An 8,137-nucleotide genomic window follows, 5' to 3' on the forward strand; every position below is an offset into this window, starting at 1 on the left:
ACTTAGCCACACTGAGTCACACTGGACCCAGCCAAGGGCAAAAGCCGTACTCCAGCATCTGGAAGCAAGTGACCCTCGAGCCACGCTTGGGCTAAACGAGAAGAAAACATAGGATTCCAGATCTCAGGACAACCAGTCCATTTAAAACCTTGTCTGACCCTTAGAAAACCAAAGCTGATATGTGTAAAGTCAGACTCCCGTGAGTTTGATACCCCGTGGCTTTTGACAATCCCCACAGGCTCTGCAAACCCAGCTCGGGGGGTCCGAAAGCTCACCTGACTGGGTCAGGGGGCCCTGCACGCTGCTCAGGACCCATTAACTCCCACTCATGGTGCCCTTGGGTGAGTCTTGGCCCTCTCTGGGCCTCAGTTTCCTCACACGTAAATGAGGTAGTGGACTCAGCTGTCCTCCAAGGTGCCTTCCCACTCTGGGATTCAGGGAGCCCAATGAGCTTCGTGCCCCAGGTCCGCGGGACCGAGGGAGTGCAAGTCCGCGTCATTCTTAAAGATACATTTATTAAGCACCTTCTCTGTGTCAGCTTCTGTACATGCAGGGCCTGAGATTACCTCAGTTCAACCCTATGAGAGACAACTGGAATCATCCCATTTTGCAGAGAAGGAAGTTGAGCTCTCAAGGTGTGAAGTCACTTGCTCTTTGTGTCACAGCTGGGATTCCCATTTCACAGAGGACACTGAGGCACAGACAGGTGACCATAGTCACACAGGATATAAACCCCTGCCATCTGCCCACAGAGCATGTGAGCTTAGCCTCGAGTCTAGGCTGCAGTCTGCCCCTCAAGGCCCCCAGACGACGTAGGGAGAAAGACAGCAGGAAGCCTGCAGGTACCAGGCAGAACCATCAGGTGTGAGAGAGGGTCTCTATGGAGGTGAGAAGCATCTGAAAAGGCGCTCCCGTCCCAGCCCAGGACAGCAGGAGACTTTCCGGAGGGGTGGCGGCCTGGAGGATGAACGAAATTAGCAAGACCAGGGAGGAAAGAAGAGGTCCCCATGTCATGTGTATGGCCCAAGTAAAGGACACAAGGTTTGGGAAAGCTGACTATTCTTTCCCTGGGCGGGGGAGCTGGAGTCCAGGAGCAGGGTGAGGCATGGCAATACCAGCAGGATGGAGAGGAAGAGGCACCCTCAGGAGAACAAGAAAAGGAGGTGTCTGCAGACGAGGCGTGGTGTGGAAGGACACTCCGTGACCTGGGCCACAGAATTCTTTTATTAAAAAAACTTCATGAGCATCACTTTGTGACCCCTACATCTCTTTTAGTATCGGTGCTGAGCCAGTAGAGAAAACAAGGCATACAGTGGGGAATGTGAGTTGCTCTAGATAAAATAACAGTGAGTAATTTTCTGAGTCAGTAAGAATCCAGGTCTCTCTCGAGTCCCGGACCAAAGCGTAGTTTGAGAATGCCGTTAGCTGTCTGAATTTGAGAGGTAGAAAGGCCATTTTTATTTCTGGAGTCTGTGTCCTGAGAGATGGAGAAACAGACCTGGAAGAGCCAGTTACTTGGCCAAAGTCACGGGGCAAATGTTACTTTGAGAGTTACGAGGTTACTCTCCTATTAAAAGTCCCTGTGATTTTAGTTTCTAGGAATCTATCCTAACGTAAAACCCAGAAACCATTTTATGCACTAAGATATTCACCTCAGCATTATTTATAATCATGAAAAAAAAAATGAGAACATCCTTAACGCCAACAATAGGGAGACGAATCAGTTTTTTTCCCCAACCACACGTACCCTAGACTTGAGGTTCATTAAACTGCTCTCTGCTTTTGGAAGAGTGATTGCTATTTTGGTCTCCAGGTCTTTGTACATATTGTTCCCTCTGCCTCAAATTCCTTTGCTTCAATTGCCTGTCTATAAGCTCCTCTCCTCCCTTCAACACACAGCTCAAAAATCACCCAGAAAGATGAACAGTGTATCTTTAAATGCCCAGGAGCTAGCGCAAGCCTGGGACACAGAACTACTCACTCGGTGATCTGCTGAATGAAAGAACAGTCCAGCTAATGAAGCAAGGACAAATATGTAGGTCCCTTGACCCTCTATCTAGAGCTATTTACTTCTTCTGGCTTTTCTACCTAACACCTACAACCAAAAGACAAATTCCAATGTCTAAATTGGAATTTGTATAGTTTGACATGAACTTTTACCAAATCTTTGGCCAATATACCATCTTATCAGAGCAGCTTCCCTTACCATCCACCCCTTGGCTCCCTGCAGCCTTGTTGAAGCCATGACCCACATGGTCGAGCCCACAAGAAGGTATAATAGTCGAGGAATCAACCCAACGATCAAAAACCTCAAGATCACTCAAATTCCCTAGTTATGTTCCTCGAGCATCATAAAGGGTCACATACTCGAAATCAACATTTCTCAAAATCTCCCTTTCCGTTCGCATCTGCCTTTCTCGTCCTCTATCGTGCTTCTTTCCAACACACTGAAAAATTCCTCCAAGCCCCAAATGGAGGGCTTCTCGTTCGTTTCCTTCTCCCCCTTTCTTCTTGATTTTCTACCCCAAAGCTGCCCTCCCAAACAACTAATCAAGAATCAGCAAAACCTCACTGTGAGTGGACAGTCTGAAAGAAGAAACCAGAAACTCTCATGCATAGATACGTTTGTCCTCTTTAATGGCTTCCTCTTACCCAAAACATAAACTTTATTTTATAGCCTCTCCTTTCAGTCCATTTAATGTTCTGTCTTCAACCTCTTTTCTCCCAACTTCAGGGGTGAACCAAGCAAAAGTCTGTGCCCCAACCTCACTTGTCTACAATTGATTGACACTCTCCAGGCACAAGTCAAATTGGCAGTAGGGCCTCTCGGCCTCTGCGAACAGAGTCTCATTTTACCCAGATAAATGTGATTTTTGTGCAGGCTACACTACAAATGCGCTTGGATTGCCAGCCATTTTTTTCAAGGGAAACATCGTGCTCGAGCACATTTTATCTACAGAATCCATTGAACTTGACATTGTCAAGTACTTACTTAGAACAAATACAAACTAGCAGGGGCTGTGTACAATATTAAGCACACACAAGATGAGTTTGACGCGAGCAGTTACCGCCACCTGCACCCTTGAGAATCTGCCTTGTGCACACTCCTGTGACATTGGGATTGTTCGACAACAGAGAAATTCAACTCCTTGGAGGTCACCAGTGCCTGGTCCCCAGCCGGTCACACAGAGAGTCCTCCGTCTACACTGGCTTTCAGAACTCACTAACCACTCACTTCCTGTGCTTCCAGTCGGCTTGGCATTTTATAAGCAGCATAGATCAACTGGAAAAGTGAATTATCCCTGGTTAGTGACTAATAATAAGAGAATAACATTATAACCACCAAAAAAAAAAAAAAAAAGAGTGGAGGAGCTGGAGAAAATGTGGCAAAAGCAGAAAAATTGAATCAAGTTATACAAAAAAAAAAAAAAAGAAAGAAAAAAAATCAAAAGCGGTGACTTTGCAAGAAGGTGAAGAGCAGTTAATTTGGCTTCAGAATTAAATTATTCCTCTGTTATAGATGAATTTCACACTGCAAAATGTAGGAAATGTATTTAAATGATCATTGAGCTAATAAATCCAATAAACCGTTATGATCTCACTGAGCTATCTTAGCTCTTTTTTGTAAAGCCGTAAACGCCTTCCCGCGGGCTGCAGGAAGATCCAATCCCACCGCTTTGCTCACTGCCCTCGTGCTGGCCGGCTGTGCTCCGGCCCCACCGACTCTCCCGTCTCTGTCTCAGTCCATGCACTGGCCAGCCCCTCTGCTTGAGCCTCTGTCCCAGATCCCACGCAGCCTCTTCATCTTCGTTTGGGTCTCAGCTCCTGGGAGGGGCCTTCTCTGGTCGCCCTCACTGGAGGAGGACCCCACCCTCAGTCCCCCCTTCTCCTGCTATCAGTCTGCTTTCTCTGTCCCACGATCCTTGATCGAGAGCAGGGCCGTGGGGCCGGGCAGCTCTGCGACTTACTAGCTGTGATCCTGGGCAAGTTACCGAATCTTGTGGGGCCTCGATTTTCTCATCTAGGATGATAATATCCACCTCAGAGGGATTATTACGGACTGAATTTTGTCTCCCGCCAATTCATATGTTGAAGTTCTAACCCTCCATGAGCTTTGGAGGTGGGGCTATTGGAAGGAGCTCTTATGATGGAATTACCGCTCAGATCTGTCTCTGTCTCTCTGTCTCTGTCTCTCTCTGTCTCTGTCTCTCTCTCTCTCTCTCTCTCTCTCCAATGTGAGGTCACAGCAGAGAAGATGGCCCTCTGCAAGCCAGGAAGAGGATCCCCACCAGGAACCAGATCTGCTGGCACTTTTATCTTGGACTTCCCAGCCTCTCAAACTTCCCAGCCTCCCAAACTGTTGTTTAAGCCACCCAGTCTATCATATTGTGTTATAGCAGCTCGAGCCGACTAAGACAAAGCTATTTTGAGGATTTGGTGAATTAATGGATGTAAGGCAATTAGACTAATGCCTGAAACATAATAAGATCTGTATGCATTTTAAAAACATTTTTATCATGGAAGAGTTCAAATATAGACAAAAGTAGAGAGAAGAGTATATTAAACCATCGCTGAGTTTCCATCATTATCAATTCACGGCCGATCTTGTTTTGTCTATACTTCCATCGATTTCTCTCAAACCTAGCTTATTTAAAAACAAATCCCAGACTTCACATATTTTTATCTGTAAATATTTCAGTATGTATTTCTAAAAGACAGGGACGCTTTATGTTAAACATAACCATAATATCATTATCACACCGAAAAAAATAATGAACACGATACCATCGTCACATCTTAAAAATCAAGCTTCCGTCTTGTTCTTGGCCACCACCATATTCCCTAGATCTAGAATAAGGCCGAGCACACAGTAGGCGTTCAACAAATAGGTGTTAAATAAGCGAATGCCTCGTCTCCTTACTTCGAGCATCTCAAATATGACAACCCTCTGAGGGTCTCGACACCTCTGAAGCCTTCTCTATTCGGTTGGATAAGTCTACTCTGTACACATTTTCATGTGAACTCATTTTGGCTTGAACATGAGTATTTGATACTTTTGACAGTCCTGGAAGTGGAGGGATAAGACCGACCGGGGAAGGAGAAAAGCAGCGACGATATCGACACACATGTCCTGCTCCCCTACTGAATACCTGGCCCCATGGGAGTCACTGGGGACTGGAGGTGACTAAGACACCACTGAATAAAACAATTTCCAAATTTGTGTAGCAGAATGAAGACAGAGCACTAACCAGGTCCTATGAAAGAGAGGAATATTGGGGAAGAACTTGGCTTTCAATTAGAGATCAGAACGTATTAAGGCCTCTATAATCAAATCCGAATGCTGCTGGCGAGAAAGTCACGCACAGAACAAAGAGATCATAACAAGATCGACACCTTCATGAGAATCCAATATGTGGCAGCGATGGTATTCTGCTGGAAAAAGAGTAATTGTGTAATTGATGAAACTTGCACAACTAGCTTTCGTTCAGAAGAAAGTCAAAACCTCATTTCACATCGCATACATAAATAAACTCCAGATGAATTAGAGTTAACAGCCAAAAAATTAAAATAATAAATATCTTGGAAGAAAATGCAAAAAATGACAATGGCAGTCTGTAGGCATTAAAAGAAAAAAAAAGCAAGTCATAATTAAAGTGAGAGACATTTTACTCCACAAAATTACTTTTGTGGCAACAGTAGCATTTACAAAGTCGATATAAAAACAAGACATTTGAATGCAAAACGATTTGTAACAGAGATGTCGAATAAAAAGTTAACGTGTATAGTATACAAAAAGCTCTTACAAACTTATAAGAAATGAATGAGGAGGACTGGATTCGGGAAAAGAAGAAGAATAGGCAAGACATGGCACAAATCTAAACGGCCAACAAACATACGGAAAGATGCGCAAGCTCACTGGTTGTACAGGAACTTGAAATCAAAGTAACTTTGAGATTTCATTTCACTCCCATCAGTCTGGTAAATAATAAAAACAAAAATAATACTAACACCTACTGCTGGAGTGGATGTGGAGAAATAATAGGCTCATGAATTGTTGGAGAAAATGTGATGCATTACAGCGTTTTTGGAAAGCAATCTGGCAACATCGACTGACATAAAAATATACATATACCCTTCCGTTGAACAATCCCACTCCTGGGGACCTAGTCCATCAAAATAAATGCTTCAGTTAAAAGAATTTATATACAAGGATGTTTATAGCGTGAGGGAGGAGGAACAGGAAATAAAGTGAATACCTGTCAATAGAAGACCAAATGAAGAATCGACAGTACTTCTCACTATGAAATATTAGACTGCCATTAAAAGGATGAATTAGAGCTATTGCAGCTGACTCGGAGAGCGTCCCATGAGTGCTGCTGTTTGAATGACAAAGCGAGATGCAGAAAGGGTGCCTCATATGATCCCATTTTGTGAAACAATGGCCCGATGCCCCACGTGCGAACGCAGGGGTGTGTTCACGTGTGAATACTAGCTGCACGGCTCTTTGGTTTGCAATCACACAGACATGCAGAAATACGCAGATGGTTAAGGTGGGGATGATGGGAGTGGGAGGTAGATAGGCATAGGGAGGAAGGAGACAAACCAAAGAGGGAAAAAAAGACTGAAAAGGGGCTGACATGTATAGCGTTATCCTGGTTATGTCCTTCTGCAGATTATCTCCAAGTAGGTCTACGCAGAAGCACAAAGGGAGGTGCGGGAGAATGGACAGCACTAAAGAGCCTGAGAAAGAAGGGGAGTGTGGCCAGAACTCACTCGCGTGTATGTGGGGACGAGGGGTGGGGCGGTGGGGAGGGATGAGGTCTCACAAACAGGCTTAGCCCTCATTAAAGGTTCGAAGCAGGAAGATGCTACCATCTCACATCTTTCCTGAGCACTCTGTCTGGACCACACAGTCCTAAGCGCTTGGTATAAATTAATCTGAGGGAATCATTATTATTTTTCCCATTTCTCAGGCGAAGAAATTGGGGGCTCAGAGGGGGAAATACCTTCTCCTAGGTCCTTAGGACTCGAACCCAGTCTTCTGACTCCAGACTCCAAGTTCTTTCCAGTCCCTGGTTCAGTCTGGCCTGCACGGCTAAAATAATCCTCTTAGCAGCGAGGGGGCAGGTGGGGGAGGGCACCTGAGCCCCACAGCCTCATGGAACCCAGAAAGAAGAGAGGGCTCAAGAAGGGAGGAGGCAGTTGACCAGCTGAGCCTCTCCCCACTCTGGGGTCCTGATTACGTACTGGTGGGACTTTGCAGACAGGCAGAGTTGCGTGAAAATCGTGAGTCTGATGCTTGCTAGCTGATTGCCTTGGCACGTTCACCCCGCCCCCCCAACCCTGAGGCCCAGTTTCCTCAAGGTGTTTGCAGCATGAAAGGAGAAAGTGCCTGGCACACAGCAGGCGATCCACAAATTTGAGGCTCCACAAATTTGAGAGCTTCGGGGCTGAAATCCTCACTCTATCATGTATTAACTGAGCAACTTTGGACAAATTGCTTCACCTCTCTGTGCCTCAGATTCCCCATCTGTAAAATGAGAGCCAGGCTTGCCATGAGAACTAAGTGAGTTCACATGATGTGATGTGTACCTCGCACACAGGCCATGCTCAGCAAAAATCCCAGGAACTGGATAGTCTTTAAAGAGAATACGCTGCTATTACCACTTTTTCTCCTCTTCTCTCCCCTTCCACCCACCCCCACCCCCATTTACCAGCAAACATGTATTGAGGGCCTGTTCTGTGCCAAACTCTGCGCCCGATGCAAAGGCCACGATGATGACCAGCATGAGGGACCAGGATCCAGCCTCTCAGAACTCAGAGCTTATCAGGAAAGATGACGAAACAGCACTTGCAGCATGAGGAGGTGAGACCCTTGGGAAGGAGGTTGGTGGGGGCCCAGCTAGGGCACTGAGCCTGGCCCGGTTGGGGTCCGGGCTCCTCCACCAGCCTGCGGAAGCCCGTGTGTCCGTCCCTCTGGGAGGCAGTGGGCTCTGAATTCCAAGCAGGCCTCGGATGGGGTTGATATGTTAGTGCACATGAGTTACGTGGCTCAGAAAACAGACTGCCCACGACTTACAGGAGTCCCCACTGCCACTGATGGGGCTTTAGGTCCGCACAGGCCGTTGAAGAGGAA

This window comes from Pteropus alecto, unplaced genomic scaffold, assembly GCF_000325575.1.
Source record: "Pteropus alecto unplaced genomic scaffold, ASM32557v1 scaffold94, whole genome shotgun sequence".
Taxonomy (NCBI): Eukaryota; Metazoa; Chordata; class Mammalia; order Chiroptera; family Pteropodidae; genus Pteropus; species Pteropus alecto.